At 43.7% G+C, this 20,279-nt stretch overlaps 1 protein-coding gene across 3 annotated transcripts in view; it reads right to left on the reverse strand.

Annotated features, from left to right (window-relative positions):
* The window catches only part of LOC148021619 (ALG6, ALG8 glycosyltransferase family), a 50,291-nt gene that overhangs the window by 28,894 nt on the left and 1,118 nt on the right, over positions 1 to 20,279 (reverse strand). The window lies entirely within an intron of this gene.

Consider the following 20,279-nt stretch of genomic DNA (forward strand, 5'->3'; position numbering starts at 1 on the left):
TGGAGCATTGTCAGACACTTCAGTGTCTATGGGCTAAGGCTATGGCTACTATTGTTCACATCCTTAATCGTTCCCCTACTTCCATTGTTGTTGGTATGACTCCTTATGGGGCGTACTTTGGGTCAAACCCAGATGTTTCTTATTTCAAGGTCTTTGGGTGTGATGCCTATGTTCACATCTCGAAGACACAACGTGACAAATTTAAAGCAGCTTCCAAAAGACAGGTGTTTGTGGGCTATAGCTCACAATCTCAAGGCTACCAATTGTATGATCCTGTTAAGCGGGATGTCTACACGAGCCGTGACGTTCAGTTCATGGAGGTTCCAACCCTAGAGGGGGGGGAGGACCACCCTGTTCTTGGAGATCCCATTGATAGCTAGGCCCCAACAATTGTTCCTCTGGAGCCTGTGACTCTTGAGGCCTCTTCTTCGGATGAGGAGCTTAGTTCCCAGCCACCGGATTCACTGATGCTCTGTCGTCGATGGACCTTCCAGAAACTTCAGCGGATGGCTGACCGCCGAGGCGAGATCCGGCCTCCTCGTTGGGCCCGACACACTCCGAGATTCAGAGATCGAGGGGGTCCCTAAGGAGTAGCAATCGTAGGATGGACCGCGGTGGTCATGGAGAAACCAGACATATTCTACGAAGCTTGTTTCTCTAACTACTATTTGATGTCCCATGTTATGCAGGATAGAAAGCCTACCTCCGTGAAGAAGGCTTTACAGTCTAACCACTGGCGAAAAGCGATACAAGCCGCGTTGGAGGCTATTGAGCGGAATGGCACTTGGTACCTTGTGTCTCATCCCTCTCATAAGAAGGTGATCGGTGTCAAATCGGTCTTCAAGACCAAGTACCATAGTGATGGCTCTTCGGACAAGCACAAGACCCGCCTTGTTGCTAAAGGTTTTGCTCAATGCCCACACATTGATTTCCATGATACTTTTGCCCCCACTACTCGTATGGCAACGATCTGTGTTACTCTTGCGTTACTGGTCATAGAAACTGTCATGAGGACATGTATTTTTGAAACCTCACTTAACATGTGGATTAATTTTTAATCACATGATTAAGTAAATGTTACACATGTGAGGTGCAATTGGGGTCAGAGTAAATTTACGAGCCTAGGACCTGAGAAAATCACGGGATGTTAAAGGCAAAAGTTGTTATAAGTTATGTTGCATAGGTACTTGGTAGTATCTAGTGTCAATTGTTGGCCTAGGTCATTCATTTGGCCATAAGTGTCAATTGGTGACGCTAGAGATGTAGCATTTAATGGTACCTAATGCCGATCTTATGGTCAAAGATGGCATAGAGAGACTCAAGAGTGGAAGATGCCTAGCCAATTTAATTATTGGCCAGATAGATTATTTTTCTGGGCACTGAAATAATTATTAGATTAATTTTTAATAATTAAAGACTGAAAATTAATATTTAATGATGGATAATGTTGAAAAAACCATTTGGAAAGGCTGCCACTTGGCAAACTTGCCCATACAGGTTGGTAAAAGGTTGAAGAAGAGAAAAAACGAGATGATTCTTACTGTAGCAAATGTGGGAGAGCTGTGAGCAACCATGGCCAGCCTATTTTCAACCATTGCAACCAGCCACGAATAAGTTTTGAGGAGGCAATTGCAGATTCAAACCCTCCACAACTAGGCAATTGCATTCAAGTACAAGGTGACAGCTGATTTGAATGTCTCAGCTGTAGGCGATAGCATTTAATGCTGTTGTGGCAAGGTAGTAGCTGCGTTTGACTGATTTTCAATCATTCTTCGTGACAAAACTCTAAATTCTCTCTCTCTATAGCTTTCTCTCTCATCTCCCAACCGTTTCACAGCCTTGCTCCAAAGATCTCAGTATTTGGACCCTTGGAGGCTAAGAAATTGCAAATTTCTCTGTTGTAAACCCTCATTTACAATAGAAATTAGGGTGTAGCAACAAGCTTGGGAAGCGTGCCAAAAATTGGAAGCTCCAAGACTTGGATTTTTCATGGCTGAAGGTGAATTTCAGCTAAATTCAGGTGGAGGACTAGCCAGCCATTGAATTTGGGACATTTCCATCGTCTATGAAGTGAGTGAAGACTAATTAAGTGCTCGAATCAAGGGGAAAAATAAATTGAAAACGTGTTGGTCACTTTGGACAGCAAGGGGAGTTTGGATTGCGAAGGGGATCGAGAGAATCCCATTGTAAATCAACTTTTTCTTCAATAAAGCTAAAGAAATACCAAAAAGGACGCCAATTTTGGGGCCAATCGGGTGTGCATTGTCCAAGATCAATAGGTAAATTTGTATTTTCAGATTTGAATTTATTGTTTGCTATTGTAATTAAGTTGTAATCAAGGATTTACCACCCATCCACAAAAGGAAGGCTGGTTACATGGTTCCATTCGGGACACCATCAAATTCTTTGAATTGGTGGGCCCGTGGTACTTTATTGCAACTTGGGACTATTGCATTATTGCTGAAATTGTTCTTAGTAGTGAATTACAGCAAGCATGTCTTCACATGGTGATATGGGATCAAGTGGAGAGGATGCATCACTCCTTGGTCAATCACGAGGTGAAGGGATTGATGTTGGGCATGGTTCTCAGCATGGACAGCATGCTGAAAATGTGGGAAATGACCCAAATGTTGGCACTTCAATGCATGAAGAGGCTAACGACCAACAAGGGGCTGAAGAATTTGATGATAGCTTCAAGGATCGAATCCGTACAGCAACAAATCTTTTTGCTGAATTGGCAAAGGATCCCCAGTTTACTCAATTCTTGAATGCCCTAAAGAAGGACAGCAAAGGCAAAGAGAAGAAGACACCTTCTACAGCTTCGGAACAGCCACAATAACCAAAGGAAATGCCTAAGCCTTCTTTAGAAGAGCCCAAAATGCATAATGAGCACAAACAGTTGGTATCCGTGGGGCAGTAAGTGCAAATGCATGGCCAACTTGGTAGTGCCAATCCATGGAAACATGGGCAACAAGGCAATTATGCACATGTAAGCATGGGACAGCAAGGATACTTTGGTGGTACCATTTTTCATGCTATGATTGGACAGGCACCACATACGGAAATGTATGGCACAAATCCCTATGGTATGCAGCAGCCAATGCATGGCTCACAACACCCAATGTATCCAGGTAATGTAAGTGGAATGCCTAATCCCATGTACGGCAGCATATGCATGATGCCTGGGGCACAAAGCGGGTCATATGGATATGTATCGGCACCCCCAGGGACTGTTGGAGCACAAGGATTTGGTGCTAGTCATGTAGGTGATTCAAATAGTGCTGATTTTTTTGCAAATATAGCCAATGCACCCTTTTTGCAGCAGCCCATTTATGATAACTTGACTCCCATGGGTCCATCGAAGGACTATGATGAAGGTGGCAAAAGCGTGAAGTTTGAGCCTTTCAGTGGTGCGCAAGATAGGCTGAAAGCACTTATTTTTATTCAGCTGCCATAGTATTCAATGAGATGCGTAAGCATCAGTTGTTGATTAATACAAGAAAAGTGAATTCTTTTTGCATGAAATTCACTTTTTGGGCCACATTGTATCGGCTGATGGCATTCGTATGGATCCTACTAAAGTTGAGGCAATTTGCTCATGGCCACATCTTCGAATTGTTCATGAGATCCGTAGCTTTATGGGTCTATGTTCGTACTACAGGAAGTATGTACCGAACTTTGTTGAAATTGCTTCTCCATTGCATGCATTGCAGAAGAAGAATGTGCCATTCAGATGGACAACAGTGGAAATTTCAACATTTGATGCATTAAAAGAAAAGACGACTTCAAATCCTATGTTTGTATTGCTCCATGGTGCAAAGAGGAATTTGCAGGTCTATGAGAAAGAGCTCTTGGCTGTAATTCATGCACTTTCCACATGGAAACACTATCTCTTAGGGGCTGATTTCACAGTGCAGACAGACCACCAAACTTTGCACTACTTTTTGACTCAAATGAAGTTATCTGAGAAGCACATGCGGTGGGCAAACTTTTTGTCTATGTTATCAGATTGTGTACATAGATGGCAAAAAGAATGTATTGGCTGATGCAATGTCACGTAAACCTCAATTGTCGGCTGTCATTATGGTTTATCACACTGAGTTGGATGCCATGAAGGATCAGTATGCTACTAATTCTGACTTTGGAAATGTCTATGATCAGCTTTGCAATGGCCAAAGGCATGATCATTTCGTACTTCGAGAGGGCTTTCTGATGATGTATGGACAACTGTGTGTCACAAAGTAGTTGAGGGCCAAGGTGATGACTAAGAATCATGCTCCTCCTTATGCGGGTCATAGGGTTATTGATGCCACATTTAAGGCAATTGAGCGCTTCTTTTATTGGCTAGCTTTGAGGCATGATGTTGAGCAATTTGTCAGGACATGCATAGTGTGACAAAAAGTTAAGTATGATAGGCAAAAGATGCTGGGTTTATTGCAGCCCTTGCCTATTCTCGATGGGCCTTGGCAAAGCATTGCTATGGATTTTATCTTTGAGCTTCCACGCATACCTACAGGGAATGATGGGATATGGACTATCATATGCAAGTTTAGTAAGCAGGCCCACTTTATTCCATTGAGGAAAAAGATAAAGGCTGATCATATGGCACAACTTTTTATGCAGCATGTGTTTAAGTATCATGGTATGCCAGAGTCAATCATTAGTGATCGTGACCCACGGACGACAAGTTTGTTTTGGAAAGGATAGTTTGAGAATATGGGCACAACGCTGAAATTCTCTTCATCCTTCCATCCACAAACTGATGGTCAGTCTCAGGGCAAATTCCATAGCGTTAGATCTTTTGAAGTGCTATGTATTAGACCACAAAGCACAGTGGGAATAGTATTTGCCGTTGATTGAGTTTGCATACAACAACACGGTGCATAGTTTCACTCGTAAGGCCCCTTTTGAGGTGGTAGAGGGTGGTAAGAAAGTACCCCCTATTTTGCACACAAAAAATAAGATCTTTGAGGCTGATTGCTATGTGGAAAGCATGGATGCAGCTTATCAAAAGGTTAAGTATGCGCTTCAAAGATCACAGGACAAGCAAAAGCGAGTAGTTGATCATCGTAGGCGTGCTTTGCACTTTGCAGAGAGAGATTATGTATTGCTACGATTTGAAAAGGCACGGCTGAAAAAAGATGAAGGGCAAAGAGTGATTATATCCAAAGTTGTCTATGAGATACTATGGGCCATTTCAAGTGTTGGAGAGGATCAATGCTTCATGCTATAGGCTGAAATTGCCTCCACACTAGCGGATACACAATACCTTTCATGTGAGCTTGCTTGGACCTTTTCATGGAGATGTGCTAGAGGATGAATCTGTTGAAATTCAGCCGGAGGTTGAAGAGCTCGATGAAATACCGGTACCAAAGCAGATTTTGGCACACAGAGAGAAAGATCAGGGATAAGAGTTCCAAAAGGTACTTGGTGAAGTTTCACAATTATTCACCAATGGATGCCAAATGGATGGAGGATGACTTGGCAAACCATCCTAATTTGTTGCAGCTTTACCTTGATGCTTTCCAGTTAGAGCCAACTTTAGTTCGAGCTCAATCAAGTTCAGCAAAGCAAAGGTCCAGAGTAGTACCTAATGCTTGTGAGGAAGCTAGCACCTCCACTCCTCAGTAATGGGGACAGCTCTACAAGTAGTGGATCTCGAATGTATTCGGCATACATTCAGGGTACTATAGCTGAACAGTATGTTTGCCAAGAGATCACTATTCAGTGTACTAGTCACTATGTTTGGTATGCAGATTGATATGGTTTTCATTGTAGCTTTGAAACTGTACATTTGCATCCGTTATGCTCGGTGTGTAATCAGTTACGCTTGGTATAGCATTGGTTATACTTGGGTGTAGCATCAGTTAATGGCCAGCAACACGTCTTATGATGACATTGATGTTTCAGCCATGGTTTATGCTTGGTTTTCGCTATACTATGGTTTGGTTTTGCCAGATGAGTTGAGCTCATGAGAAATAAAAATGCCACACGATAATCTAGCAATGTTTTTGAGATTCTTTGTGAGTCTTACGTTATGTTATGTTGGCTGGTAATTTTCAGCATATGTTGGGCATATGGAATGGTTGAACAGCAATGCGCAATCTTGTGTTGACTATGATGCCCTATGGAAATTTCCAGTGAAGTACTTTGCTTTTGATGCATTTTGCAGTGCAATTGAAGACGATTGTAAGAATTTCAAGGGAGAGGGCTGTCATGAGGGCATGTATTTTGGAAACCTCACTTAACATGTGGATTAATTTTTAATCACATGATTAAGTAAATGTTACATATGTGAGGTGCAACTGGGATTAGAGTAAATTTACGAGCCCGGGACCCGAGAAAATCATGGGATATCAAAGACAAAAGTTATTGTAAGTTATGTTGCACAGGTACTTGGTGGTATCTGGTGTCAATTGTTGGCCTAGGTCATTCATTTGGCCATAAGTGACAGTTGGTGACACTAGATATGTGGCATTTAATGGTACCTAGCGTTGATCTAATGGTCAAAGATGGCACAGAGAGACTTGGGAGTGGAAGATGCCTAGCCAACTTAATTATTCGCCAGACATTATTTTTCTCGGCACTGAAATAACTATTAGATTAATTTTCACTAATTAAAGACTGAAAATTAATATTTAATGATGGATAATATTGAAAAAACCATTTGGAAAGGCTGCCACTTGGCAGGCTTGCCCATACAGGCTGGTAAAAGGTTGAAGAAGAGGAAAAACGAGATGATTCTAGCTACAGAAAATGTGGGAGAGCTGTGAGCAGCCATGGCCAACCTATTTTCAGCCATTGCAGCCAGCCACAAGTGAGTTTTGAGGAGGCAATTGCAGATTCTCACCCTCCACTACTGGGCGATCACATCTAGGTACAAGGTGGCAGCTGATTTGGATGTATCAGTTGTAGGCAACAGCATTTAATGCTGTTGTGGCAGGGCAATAGCTGCAATTGACTGATTTTCAGTCATTCTTCACAACAAAACTCTAAATTCTCTTTCTCTACATCTTTCTCTCTCATCTCCCAGCCATTTCACAGCCTTGCTCCGAAGATCTCAGCATTTGGACCCTTGGAGGCTAAGAAATTGCAAATTTTTCTACTGTAAACCCTAATTTACAGCAAAAATTAGGGGTTAGCAGCAGCCTTGGAAAGCGCGCCAAAATTGGAAGCTCCAAGTCTTGAATATTTTAGGGCTGAAGGTAAATTTCAGCTAAATTCAAGTGGAGAACTAGCCAACCATTGAATTTGGGGCATTTCCATCATCTATGAAGTGGGTAAGCCAATTAAGTGCTCGAATCAAGGGGCAAAATAGATTGAAGACTTGCTGGTCGCTTTGGACAGCAAGGGGAGTTTGGATTGCAAAGGGGATTGGGAGAATCCCATTGTAAATCAACTTCTTCTTCAATAAAGCTAAAGAAATACTGAAAGGGGCGCCAATTTTGGGGCCAATCGAGTATGCATTGTCCAAGATCAGTAGGTAAATTTGTATTTTCAGATTTGCATTTATTGTTTGCTGCTGTAATTAAGTTGTAATCAATGATTTACCACCCATCCACGGAAGGAAGGTTGGTTTCAGAAGCTAGCCTGTCTTTCAGTTGGATGTGAAGTCGGCCTTCTTGAACAGTAATTTGAAGGAGGAGATCTATGTAGAGCAACCTCCTGGCTTTGGTTCCTCAGATGGGTAGGTTTACACGTTGAAGAAGGCCTTGTATAGCCTGAAGCAGGCTCCACGTGCTTGGAACGAGAAGATTGACTCGTTTCTTCAAGCAAAGTTGGGATATCGACGCTCTAGGGCCGATCCACAGCTTTATGTGCACACTTCTACATATGGTCATGTGTTGTTTGTTTTGTACGTTGATGACTTGATTGTTACAGGGTAACCATGCCCAGCAAGTGTTGAGAAATCCTTCACCCACAGTTTTGCGTTCTGCGTTTTACGTTTAGGGTTTCACAGTGGACAGCCCCAAAAGGGACTGGGCGCCCACAATGTGGGGCCACCCTAGACAATTGATGCCTTCCCTCCGAGCACCACCCTAGATAGTCTTGCCTATTTATAGGCTCCCTCTGTCACTCATTCTTTACGGCTGATTCATTTAGTCCGTCACCTCTTCTCTCTAGCCTCTCCACTACCCTCACATCCCTTCAGGAGGACATTGCGGTTCGTGGTTCGTGGCTGTCTTCATCATCTTCCTTGTGCTACGGCAGCCATGTTCTCTTGTATCACATTCACTCCATGATTCAGATCATCATTCCATTCATCAGAGTTTCTTCTCTCTTCTCTTCTCCATGTTTGCCAAGTTCACTCCATGTTCCTCCTCGTAAACCCTATTATCTCACTAGTACGTCATCTTTTGACATGGTATCAGAGCTAGATCTGCTCAAATAGTGGCAAAGATCCTCCACTCCAGTGAAGGCAAAGACTGGTGGCGGGTTCGGCATCCACTTCTTTTCTTCTTTTGCTGCATCAACACTTTTTTTACGGCTATTCTAAGCAGCGTTTGTAGCCTGCAACTCAGCCAAACCAGCTTAAGGGTTAGCCCAGCTTGCGTTTGCATCTGGCTGACCTCCGCCCAACTCCTGGCAGCTGTTCTCTGGTAGCTGGCAGTGTTTCTCCCTCCTGGCAATGTTGTGTTTCAACTCCATCTGCCTACGTTTTTCAAGTGTCTGCTGTTGGCAGCACAGCCTATCTACTGGCGGCGTTTTCCTGTCAGCCGCGACAGCTCAGCTCCTGCTGCCAGCGGCTACACCCTATGAGCCTGCATATCTGCTCTCTACCTAGCGGCGCTGCCAAAAGCTGCTGGAGGCTCCACTCTCTTACCTAGCGGCACTGGCTGCATACTAGCGGTTCCACCCAGTTAGCTGGCTGTCCTCCCTTCTATTGGTCTGTGTTTACAGCAGGCGGTTTCTCCCTATCTGCTTGTGTTTGCACAGGCTACTGCTGGCGGCACAACCAGGACTGTTTTTCACAGCTGGCGGTTTTTTCCCACAGCCAGTGGCTGCACCTTGACTGCTGGTGGTTCTTCCCAACCATTGGTGGTTTAGCCCTTCCAACGTTTGCACCAAGCAGCTCCTTCCAACCAGCGGCTCTTCTCTGATGCGGGCGATTGTTTTCCTCCTCTTGGCAGCCACCTCCTACGCACACTCTTGCAGCCAGCAGCCCACTTCCAGCCCTTCCCTGCCCTCCCACCCCTTGAGGCAGACATTGTGGCTTGTGCTTTGTGGCTGATCTCTTCCTTCTTCAACAAGGCACACTGGTACCCATGGCTTCTTCCCCAACAAATGACTAGTCTACAAGGTGTTCCTACTACGGCAAGAACAGTCATTCCATCGATGACTATCAACATCGACCTTTGCTCCCCACCCCTCCGGAGTATATGCATCTTCCACCAGGCACTCCTTGTGCCACCTCTCCTTTCTGAGCCACAAAGATCGTTCTACATCAGCTATCAGAGTATTATGCTCAAGGCAATAAGCCGCAACCAACGCACACTAAGTCCTTTCGAGCACACGGAGGCTCTAAGACCTTACAAGGTGATAAGCCCTCCTGGAAACCACCCCACTGCACAGAGGATTCCCCCACCTACTTCCAGGTACAGTGGCTTCCACGGCACACATCTCCTCCACAGTCCACTCTCCTGAGAGCCTGCGATTGTTCCCCACCCTTGGCTCATCCTAAGCCTCCTTCTTCCCCACCCTCTTCCACTCAGGTTTGAGAGGCCCGTGGTTGGATTTCCTTTCTCTCTCAGTCTGGGAGTCAGAGGGGGATTTTCTTACTTTACCATCAAAGGGCGCTTCCAGTTCTTCTTTAGCTTCAGAGGGGACTCCTACTTCTACTCCTTCCGATTTAGAGAGGGACCCTATGTGATGAAGTTCTTCACACACCATCACCTTTCACTTTCGAGGAGTAACTCTCCTTTAAGCAGTGATATCCTCTACTCATACCCAGGATCTAGAGGATCTACCTAGATCCAGGCCCTTGGGTCTTTAGCAATGACTTGGTGGCTAGGCCTTCGTATTCCTTACAGCATGGAGTCACGGAGCTAGTGGCTCTTTTCCTGAGGTTGAGTTTCAGGTTCTACACCTCATCCACTCTCCTGAATATCTTCAAAGGTCTCCTTTCAAGTGGTATTCTCATATTACAAGGTGGATCTTCTTCGTCCCTTGGTCAGCAAGGAGCCAACTCCCAAGATGATCGAGTACAGGCATATCCTTATGGTTCTCGGCACTGCACAAAGTCTGACATTCCTCCTATGCAATGCATGTTTTCATCATCTTTGTACTAGGGCGCTTGGGCAAGTGAACAATTTCCCACAAGGGACACTGTCCAAGTGGCACCTGCTGCATGAGCATTCTTCAACATGTAGCATTGCATCTCCACCTCTCTCTTCTCTTGCTCCCCTTTTTTGGGCCTAAGAGGCGGTGTTGAGAAACCCTTCACCCACAATTTTGTGTTTTGCATTTTGCGTTTAGGGTTTCGTGTTTTGCATATAGGGTTTCACACTGGACAGCCCCAAAAAGGGACTGGGCGGCCACAATGTGGCGCCACCCTAGACAGTCTCTTGCCTATTTATAGGCTGCCTCTGTCACTCATTCTTTACGGCTGATTCATTCAGTCCATCACCTCTTCTCTCCAGCCTCTGCACTACCCTTACACCCCTTCACGAGGATATTGCGGTTCGGGGTTCGTGGTTGTCTTCATCATCTTCATTGTGCTACGGCACCCTTATTCTCATTATTTTCTTGTATCACACTCACTCCATGATTCAGATCTTCATCATTCCATTCATCAGAGTTTCTTCTCTCTTCTCTTCTCTTCTCCATGTTTGTCGAGTTCACTCCGTGTTCCTCCCCGCAAACCCTATTGTCTCACTGGTACGTCATCTTTTGACAGCAGGTCACAGAGACGAAGGCAACCTTACATCTGAAGTTCGAGATGATGAATTTAGGACTTCTCCATTTCTTTTTGGGCCACGAGATTTATCAGACTCGGAGGGGGATTTTCATCTCTCAGCAGAGAGATGTATAGGAGCTCTTGGTGACTTTTAAGATGAAGGATTGTTGGTCCATTTCTACTCCTATGGATCAGAACTGGAAGGCCACTTCACATTCAAATTCTCCTTTGGCGGATGCTGCCTGCTATTGTCAGCTGATTGGATCGTTGATTTGGCTTCTCAACACCCGGGTTGATCTATGTTTTGTTGTAGGTCTCTTGGTTGGGTTCATGAGTGCACCTCAATAGGTGCATTGGCAGGCTGCTCAGAGGATATTACCATTTCTGAGGGGAACCTTCGACCTCGGGATTTCCTATCCAGCAAGTACAAGTACTTTCATTCTTGTTCTTGTAGGTTGGAGTGATTCGGATTAGGCTGACAATATGGACCATAGGCAATCTACCACATGCTATTGTTTTACCTTGGGTGCCGGTGTTATCTCTTGGAGTAGCAAGAAGCAGCCCGATAGCCCTATCTTTGACTAAGGTGGAGTATCGGGCCGCGTCTTCTACCACATGTGAGATTGTGTGGCTTCAATAATTGTTGGAGGAGCTTGGCTGCCCCCAGACTCATCCTACTATTCTGTGGTGCAACAATGAGAGTTGTATTGCCTTGGCACGGAATCCTGTATTCCATGCCTAGACGAAGCATATAGAGATTCAGTACCACTTCATCAGGAGAAGCTTTTGGATGAGACCATTGATATGGAATACTATAAGACTGAGGACAACCTTGCAGATCTGTTTACGAAGGCACTTCCCCATTGTGACATTAATGTGACATAAAAGTGATATTTAATGTGACATTAAGGTCACAAATATTGAATGTGACATTAAAGTGACATTTAATGTGACATTAAGGTAAATCAAGGGGAACACGAACGAGGATGACCGTCCGGGCTCTTGGGCGCCCGAACGGGGTTAAGGGGAGCCTAGAACTAAAAAGAGTCCAAGAATAGTAGGACTCACCAAGGTTTGACGGCTGGCAATCGGATCACGATGGTCTGGCCAGCAATATACTAAGCAAGGCTGGGAGGTGAAAGAAAGGACTCGTGCTCACCCATCCCGACTGTTTTCTTCTGGCTTCATAGTCTTCTTCTGAGTCATCTGTCATCGTCACACCCATGCTCTACTTTGCCAACATTCCAAATCCCTCCGCCTTATGCCTTGTCCAAGATCTGAGAGGGGGTGTTAGCTAGTCATCTCCCAAACAGGCAAGCACCGCATGGCAGGCAATTGGTCAGGTGCCACGTGGCCTGCAATCGAACTGCAGCAATCGGCTGCATTAATTGCAGCTGACCTGCATCTTTTTGGCCATTATTTTCAGCCTATTTATAGGCTTTGTCTCCAATAGTCTCAATCAGCTGTCTCCCACAGATTTCAAGTTCCAGACCATGGAGACTCCACTCAGGGCTGACGGAGACCGAGATCTTCAAGGTGGAGACATACGCAAATATTCTCTCTATACCCGTGTATAATTCTACATCCTTATAGAAAATTCTTCACTGCAGATTTTATGTGTTTCACTATCTCTTTCTCTCTCTCTTCTCTCTCTATTCACTCTGTCTTGGTCATTCACTTCCGCATTGCTTCACTCTGACAAGATGGTCTCATACCTATCTGCATCAGACTCCAAATCTTTCAATCTCTCTTATCATCCTGTCCATGACCTCATGCACCTTACCAATGCATGGTTGTATACCATCCACAACCCTCAATAAATGCATTATTGGTTGTACCATAGCATCAATAGTCTTCACATCATCCCAAAACACAAGAATTTTTGTCAATTCTTTACATTCCATCCTTGCAACAATGATAGCCAGCGGCAAAGAAGTAAACTCATCACTAATAAAAAGTTGTCCCAAAGCACCATTGCATGAGCTCAATCGACCCAACATGAGAAAATTAAATGTAAACCGGATATCAAAATATTTTTAAAGCATTTTATTTGACTTCTTGCTGAACTCATGGCGCAAGAACTGATGATTCAGCAGAAATGGTACCATCAAATTTGCATTATCAATGGCATGCTCTATCCATGAGAGCTTTCCAATATCTTTCAACAAGTTATTTAGACAGTGAGCCATGCAAAAAGAAACTGTAATATGAGGATAAACGCTTTGTAAAATAATAGCTACAGCCCTATTTGTGGGCTCACCATCAACAACAAACCCCATAACAAGATCTCTGCCAATAAACTCTACTGCATCTGTCCCCTTAGCAACAAGTGCATCAACTGACTTTCCTGTACCTAAAGCATCATGAGATGAAATGAAGTACATGTCACCTCGAGAATAAGCAACCACCCCATGGATAGATCTCTCGCACGAGTCACTCCATCCATCTGCAATGAGTGACACATCATTCCTTTGCCATGTACGCTTGGTCTTTTCAGCTGCTTCCTCCACCACTTGCCTTTCCTTTTCAAGCAATGTAGTACGCAATGTTTCCGATGAAGGAGTATAAGTTGGACCATACTCCCCTACCTTTTGCACATCACTTTGAAATATTCAGACGTCCAACATTAAAGGCTATGTGATCATGGAAAAAAAAAGTGCAACAACAGCATCAACTTCCTCTTTTTGTTGTGGCTCCCAAACAGTATCAAGAGTGCGTTGTCGCCTAGGAGGATCAACTGATGTGCTTGCCCAACTAATGTTCCAATCACAAATGTATCTCAAACAAATGAAGTAACATCGGCGCTAGATGGTGTACGAGATACCTGAGAGGTCGATACCATCTCAAATGCAGCAGGGTCGACGGCTAGCACACGTGTTGCTCTTCTCACAGAAGACCAGACCCGTAGCCTGACATCCTTCTCTGTGAGCTCTCCTCTCTTCTCGGGGGTCACATTAGGGCAATATTGCACCTCATATCCTTCAATATATAAGAAGTGAGCTCGAACTTTGCTTGTTCCACTCATATGCCGATATGGGCATAATTTACATGTCCATGCACGAAATCCTCCACCACTTCTGAGATGCTCAGCATGCACCTCATCCCACCAAGACCATGTGTTAGCCCTCCTATTTCTTCCACCATGATGACCACCTCGACAAGAGTGGTTACTCCATGCTCAAGCTGTTGATGCCATGAGAATCTGAGATGATGAGGAAGATTAAAACAGGTTGACACAGACACAGAGAGAGAGAGAGAGAGAGTATATTAACATCTCTAAAAGGCCAATGTGGCCTATGAGACCAAAGCAGTACATACAATGATGGTGTGTTTCTCATCTAGAACAAGAAAAAGATGAAAAACATGCCTATAAGACTGAAAAAGAATGAAATGGTGTCCTATAAAAGGGAAACATGTCACTGATCTGAAAGTGAGAGTAGAGAAAGGAAAACTCTCCATCAATATGTCTGTTCTCTAGGGAGGTGTATCTCTGCATGGCTGAGGCGTCTCAGCATCTGTCTCCAGTGGCACTCAATGATGGCTTTAATTTTTCTGTGGTGTGGATGTCTAGAGAGAGATTGAAACTTGGGATAGGCTACAGTCTGTAGCACAGAGAGAGAGAGAGAGAGAGAGAGAGAGAGGCAGGCTCTGGGCTATAAGCGTGGAGTTTACTGTTCAGAGCTAGCTAGAGGCTAACGTTATTGTTCTGAAGTGAAGTTTTAAACATGTCTGTAGCAAACACTTTAATATAACTTGTTCAAAGCTTACCAAAGCAAAGGGAGTCAGCTAATTTCTAACTCAACGGGCCACATGTCATAGGATGAGTCGGCTGAAGCCCCCGTTTTTTAATCTGACATGTCATCTTGCCTTCGTATCAACATCTTTTAATCGCAAATGTATGTCACATTTCATCTAGATAAGGCTTAAGCCTTTGAAGTTCGATAATAAACTTTCATGAGTCAACTACCCCCATCACAAATCTGTCCCAACCTTCCATCACAAACATGACCTGGCATCACATTTCGCATCTCGCTCCGTCACTTTGTGACAGATATAAAAGTGATGTCACATCTGAAAGTGGCGCATCCCATCACGAATCCGTCTCGGGGACAGCATCTCGTTGTCCCAAGGGTCCGTCCCGTCCATTCCCTATGACTATGGCTTCTAGTCCAAGCTCACATGAGGGGACACTCTGATAGTCTCACTTTTCGAAGGCGGGAAATGTCACTAGGGTATGTATTTTTAATCCTTAGCTTTGGTACTGTTAAGTTATGCATATGTGAGATACATATGTGAAGTGTAAGTCAATTAAGTCACGGTGACAACCTAAGTACCCTAAGTGTGCAATGGGTGACATTGGCAAAAGTTGTATTTAGTTATGTTGGACAAGTACTTGTGGGTGCCTGGTGTCAATTTAAACCTAGGACATTAGTTGGGCCTTTAGAATGTCCTATGGTGACATCACGACTAGGCATTAATTAATAAATTAATACTAGTAATGTGGATAGGCACCAACCAATGAATGGGCAAGGTCAAATGCATAATTAATTAATGCTAGAGATTGTTGTTAGAAGGCTGCCAGTTGGCAAACTTGCCCTTGCAAACTAAGAGAAGGCTGTTTGGGCTGGCTAAGGGTGCTGGCCGCCATTCTCGAGGAAGAGGTGGACAGCTGCTGTGAGAGAGGTTTCCAACCAGCTAGGAGCAGATTGGAGGCTGTACCAACCAGAAGAAGACCCACAAATAGCAAGCGACAGCATCCAGAGGCTTCCTTGAGGTTGGCAACAACCTAAATGATCAAATGATAGCTGATCACCTACTATCACAAGACAAGGCAACATGTTTCCTTTTCTGCCTTGGTGAGAGGTAATGATAGAAGACGAGCGCTCGCTAGTCACACAAAATCACACTAGGATTTTACCCCCCTTTTGAACCTACTAACGCCATCAGAGCTATAGTTCAAAAGATTCTCTCTCAAGCTGATTTTATCTCTCATTCTCTAATATTCCCTCAACAATTCTCATTAGGTTCCAGCCATTGGTGAAGAGCCAAACCCTAATTTACAGCAACGATTGGCGTTTCTCGGCCACTTGGGGGTCCATGCCCAATAATTGACTTCAGCTGATTTCTCTCTCATTCTTCGATATTCCCTCAACAATTCTCAACAGATTCCAACAATTGGTGAAGAGCAATACCCTAATTTACAGCAACAATTGGGGTCTCTCAACCACTTGGGAATCCGTGCCCAATAATTGAAAGCCTTGTAGTTAAAGTAGCAGCAGTGAATTGAGGATTTACAACTGATTTGAGGGATGAGACCATTTCCATTTGATTTGACTTACATACAAGAGCTTAAGGATCGATTTATGACCAATCTCCACTCAAATCAAGGGGCCCATTGATTATTGTTGTTTCTGGTCATTTATGACAACCATTTGTATTGAAGCTTGAAGAAGATCAGTTCATATCTTAGTATACTCCAATTCCGCACTCCTATATAGGTTGCTCCTCTTTGGTTGAGCTTCGCACTTCTAGACCAGCATGGAGATTCTCCTTCCAAGGCAAAGTTGCAAACTTTCTTGAGACTACCATGGAGGCCACTCATTTCACAAGTTCTCAACTAGACATGTGCTTCACTTACTTTTATCAAATTGTGCTTCACTCATCTTTATCAAATGCTTCTCCTTCCCCTTCGGCATCAACATGCTAGGGTAAGAGGGGGTGCTTACTTCTTCATCGTCTTGTAGTGAGGGGAGGCCTCATTCTCTTGGTTCTTATAGGATCTTGGTTATTGTATTGATATCTTCATCCCTTTGTATTATCATTCACTTGCATCTTGATGATCATGCTTGCAAAAGGGCACTTGGGCAAGTCAGCAATTCCACTATGAGGTCACTACTCAAATGATACCACTACATTGTGTATAGCATTCTCTTTGAGCATAACATTGTGTACAATGCTTGCATCACCCATGCACTGGCATTTTGTTAGTGTGAAACAGAGTGCTTTCAATAGGAAAAAACCTATGAAAGGAGGTGCCCATACAAGGATGAAAACTCCTTGCACTATGTTAACATGTCTCCCTTTTACCTCGTCAAAAGAGTGGACAACAGGATCTATCATACTTGCAATATATTAACATCATGGCAATCTACAATGGCAACTACTCCCTCGCATATACTTCTTCACCCTAGCCTTGTCTTACATTTTTTTTATTTATAGAGGATGCTACAATCTCCCCTCTTACTATAGCCATTTTTTTAAAAAGTAAGATCCCTTAAATTAGGCTACTTGAAAGAAGATACCATCACCTCTACAATCATGGTAGGCCCTTGGGCAAGCCATAGGGGCACTATTGGTCCAATACCTTGGTTTCTTTAGGGTGGGACCCTTTAGATATAAAAGGGGTGGAAACATGACTTACGCATCATCTTGGACACAATCCTTTTGGGCCTAAGAGGGGGTGTTGAGCCACTAATATTAGAGTTTGCACTCAATCACAATTATCATGCATTAACCCCTACTTTAATCTCCATTTAACAGCCCCAAAAAGCAACTAATGCTGAATTACCAAAAATAAATAGCTTGTTTTTTATAGGACAAGTGCACCCCAATCCTCTATAGATATAAATCCATGCTAGTCCTCAATCCATTGTTACACCAGCCTTCAGCCTTTAGCACTCTCTCCCTCACTCCTACCCACACGCCTTCCAGAGGACATCACCAGTTCAAGAAGGTTCATCAAAGTGCTGCCAATCAGTCTGGACCTGATTCAGAGGACTCCTACTACATCATCTTCATCATCTCCAGTCCACCCAATTGACCACAACCCTTCCTCACATAGGCAACATGTTTCAAACACTCCTACTATTAGCATATGAGTCCGTTCATGAGTGAGTCTATGCATGTCCCAATGGGCTAGGCACATTTCTTTCAAAGTGTGATGTGGTTGCCTCATTTATGTGCACCTATGTATTGCTAGCATTTTCCAGGCTGACCAATTATTTTGTCCACACAGCCAGTGACTCACACAGCCAATGACTCACTATCGTTTCTATACTATCTCATGTCTTGGTATATGGGTTCCATTTCCCAAGCATCTCTTTTCTTCTGAGTTCCTTGCACATTGTTCTTCTTTGTTTGTAGTGTTTCTCTTTTCTCCTCTTTCTTGTGTTACGCTGTCTATTGCAGCAGTTTTCTATGCTTCCATTGCTGCATCCACTTCTGATGCTTACCAGCGTGTTTCCTCAGCCTACACACTACCCAAATGTTCAAGGTCTTCTCCAACAATTGTCTTCACTCTCTACTCTGCTTTTGTTGGTTTGACAGGCCGGCCAGCATCCCTGCATCATCCTCAACCTGTCATCATCATACCAGCAGTTGCTATTTGCTGGACAAAGATCTTCTAAAGCTGCTACATTTGTGTTTTACATGCAGGCTGCATGCAAAACACAAATGTAGCAGCTTTAGAATATCTTTGACTAATGCAGGTCAGCCAGGTCTGCATTTTCACATTTTGAACTGCATACACTGCTGCCACCTACATCAGACATTGCATGTAAAACACAAATGTAGCAGCTTTAGAATATCTTTGACTAATGCAGGTCAGCCAGGTCTGCATTTTCACATTTTGAACTGCATACACTGCTGCCACCTACATCAGACATTGCATGTAAAACACAAATGTAGCAGCTTTAGAATATCTTTGACTAATGCAGGTCAGCCAGGTCTGCATTTTCACATTTTGAACTGCATACACTGCTGCCACCTACATCAGACATATTGGACTGCTGTTGCTGCACTTTTGGGATCCTTGGACATGGAGGTTCGAGGCCCCCTGATTGTATCATCTTCATTATCGTTCAGCATTCTACAGATTGTGGTCTCTACTTTTGTCGTGCACTTTGCATTTTCTATGCTTGCCATACCATTTCTTTACAAAAAGTATGTATAATGGCATGCCCCATAAGGGAAAGATGACTAGTCTTAACTAGGACCTTACACTCACTTTCTAGAAAAGTGATTGGTCCTCACTATGGGATAATGTCCAATCTATCTCGATGCCTTGAGGATGAGATGAACTGATCTCTTGAGCGTCTCTTGGATGCTGCATAATCTTATGAAATTCAAACAGCCTACCTTTATTGAGGTCTCCCCATAGGTTACTGACAAACACAAAAGGCACTACAAGCTTTTAGACTCCCAATCCTCATGATAAGCTTATAGACATAGAATTTGTGAATGAACCACTTTCTAATTTGATGGGGATGAGAGTACTTTCAGAGTGTTTGTATCAACCAAGGAGAGATATTTTGCTTAGCCTGATCAAATGAAGTCTTTGTCGCTCTCTAATTTGATGGGGATGAGATGCTTTCAGAGCGTTTATATCAACCAAGGAGAGAGATTTTGCTTGGCTTGATCAAATGAAGTCAGTCTTGTACTCTAGGTTTGAGACACAAACATCCAATTTGGAGACCCCACAAGCATTTCACTTGGGCTGCTTGTTGGGGTGACATCACTTCAAAGCACCCCTCAATCCTTGAGCATCAAACAACAAGTCCTATATTATGGGTCTCTGGCAAGCAACAACACAACAAGAGATCTCTTGTGCATCTCTCTTCAGCTCCTTTTAAAAGCACCTCAGCAAGAATAATCACCAAAGTAAATTAGAAATGCAAGATCCCATATCATAGAGTGCAATACAGGAAGGAAACAAAGGAAACAGCTTCTCTTTGGCAACCAACAGATGTGCGCATAAAGAGTTTGATGAGAGCAAAGAAATTGAATCCACCAATATGCAACATGACAAGATACGATAGCCATCACCACAATGAAGAGAAGCAACAATTGTAGCCTCCCATCCATGCCAAGGGCAGCAGCTCTCGCCTCCAAGGTCTGTACAATGAGATGCCAAAGCGAAGTACATAAGAGACCCCACAAAAGGGCAAGGACACACAAACTCAAATGAGTAATTGCCCTCGAAGAGAAACACAAAGTAGCCAAAAGAGTGGCCACCTAATTCTACTAAGGTACGTAAGACACTCAAATGAGCTCTATCAGATAGCAACATGCAGTAGCAACGAGGATGGCCACCAAGTAGCAAAGCAATTGCTAGGGCACCAAAGATGGTTGCCATGCAGTAAGGCAGTCATGTGAGTTATGAAGCTAGCATGGAGGCTGGGCAAACTGAAGTGTTCGAAAATGAAGTGTGATAGTACCCCATTGGCCGCTTTTACGATGTTGGACTTTTTTCCTACCATGAGACAATATTTCTTATATCAAACTATTCTAGAGCCGAATAAATTTGGCCAATATTTTTGTGATCAAATAGCAATAGCTATGGCCTGATTTTTCATTGCTTGCCTTTAGAGAACGCGAGTGCCCA

Source organism: Lygodium microphyllum, chromosome 17 (genome assembly GCF_053477565.2).
Source record: "Lygodium microphyllum isolate KBCC chromosome 17, Lygodium_microphyllum_v1.1.10, whole genome shotgun sequence".
Lineage (NCBI taxonomy): Eukaryota > Viridiplantae > Streptophyta > Polypodiopsida > Schizaeales > Lygodiaceae > Lygodium > Lygodium microphyllum.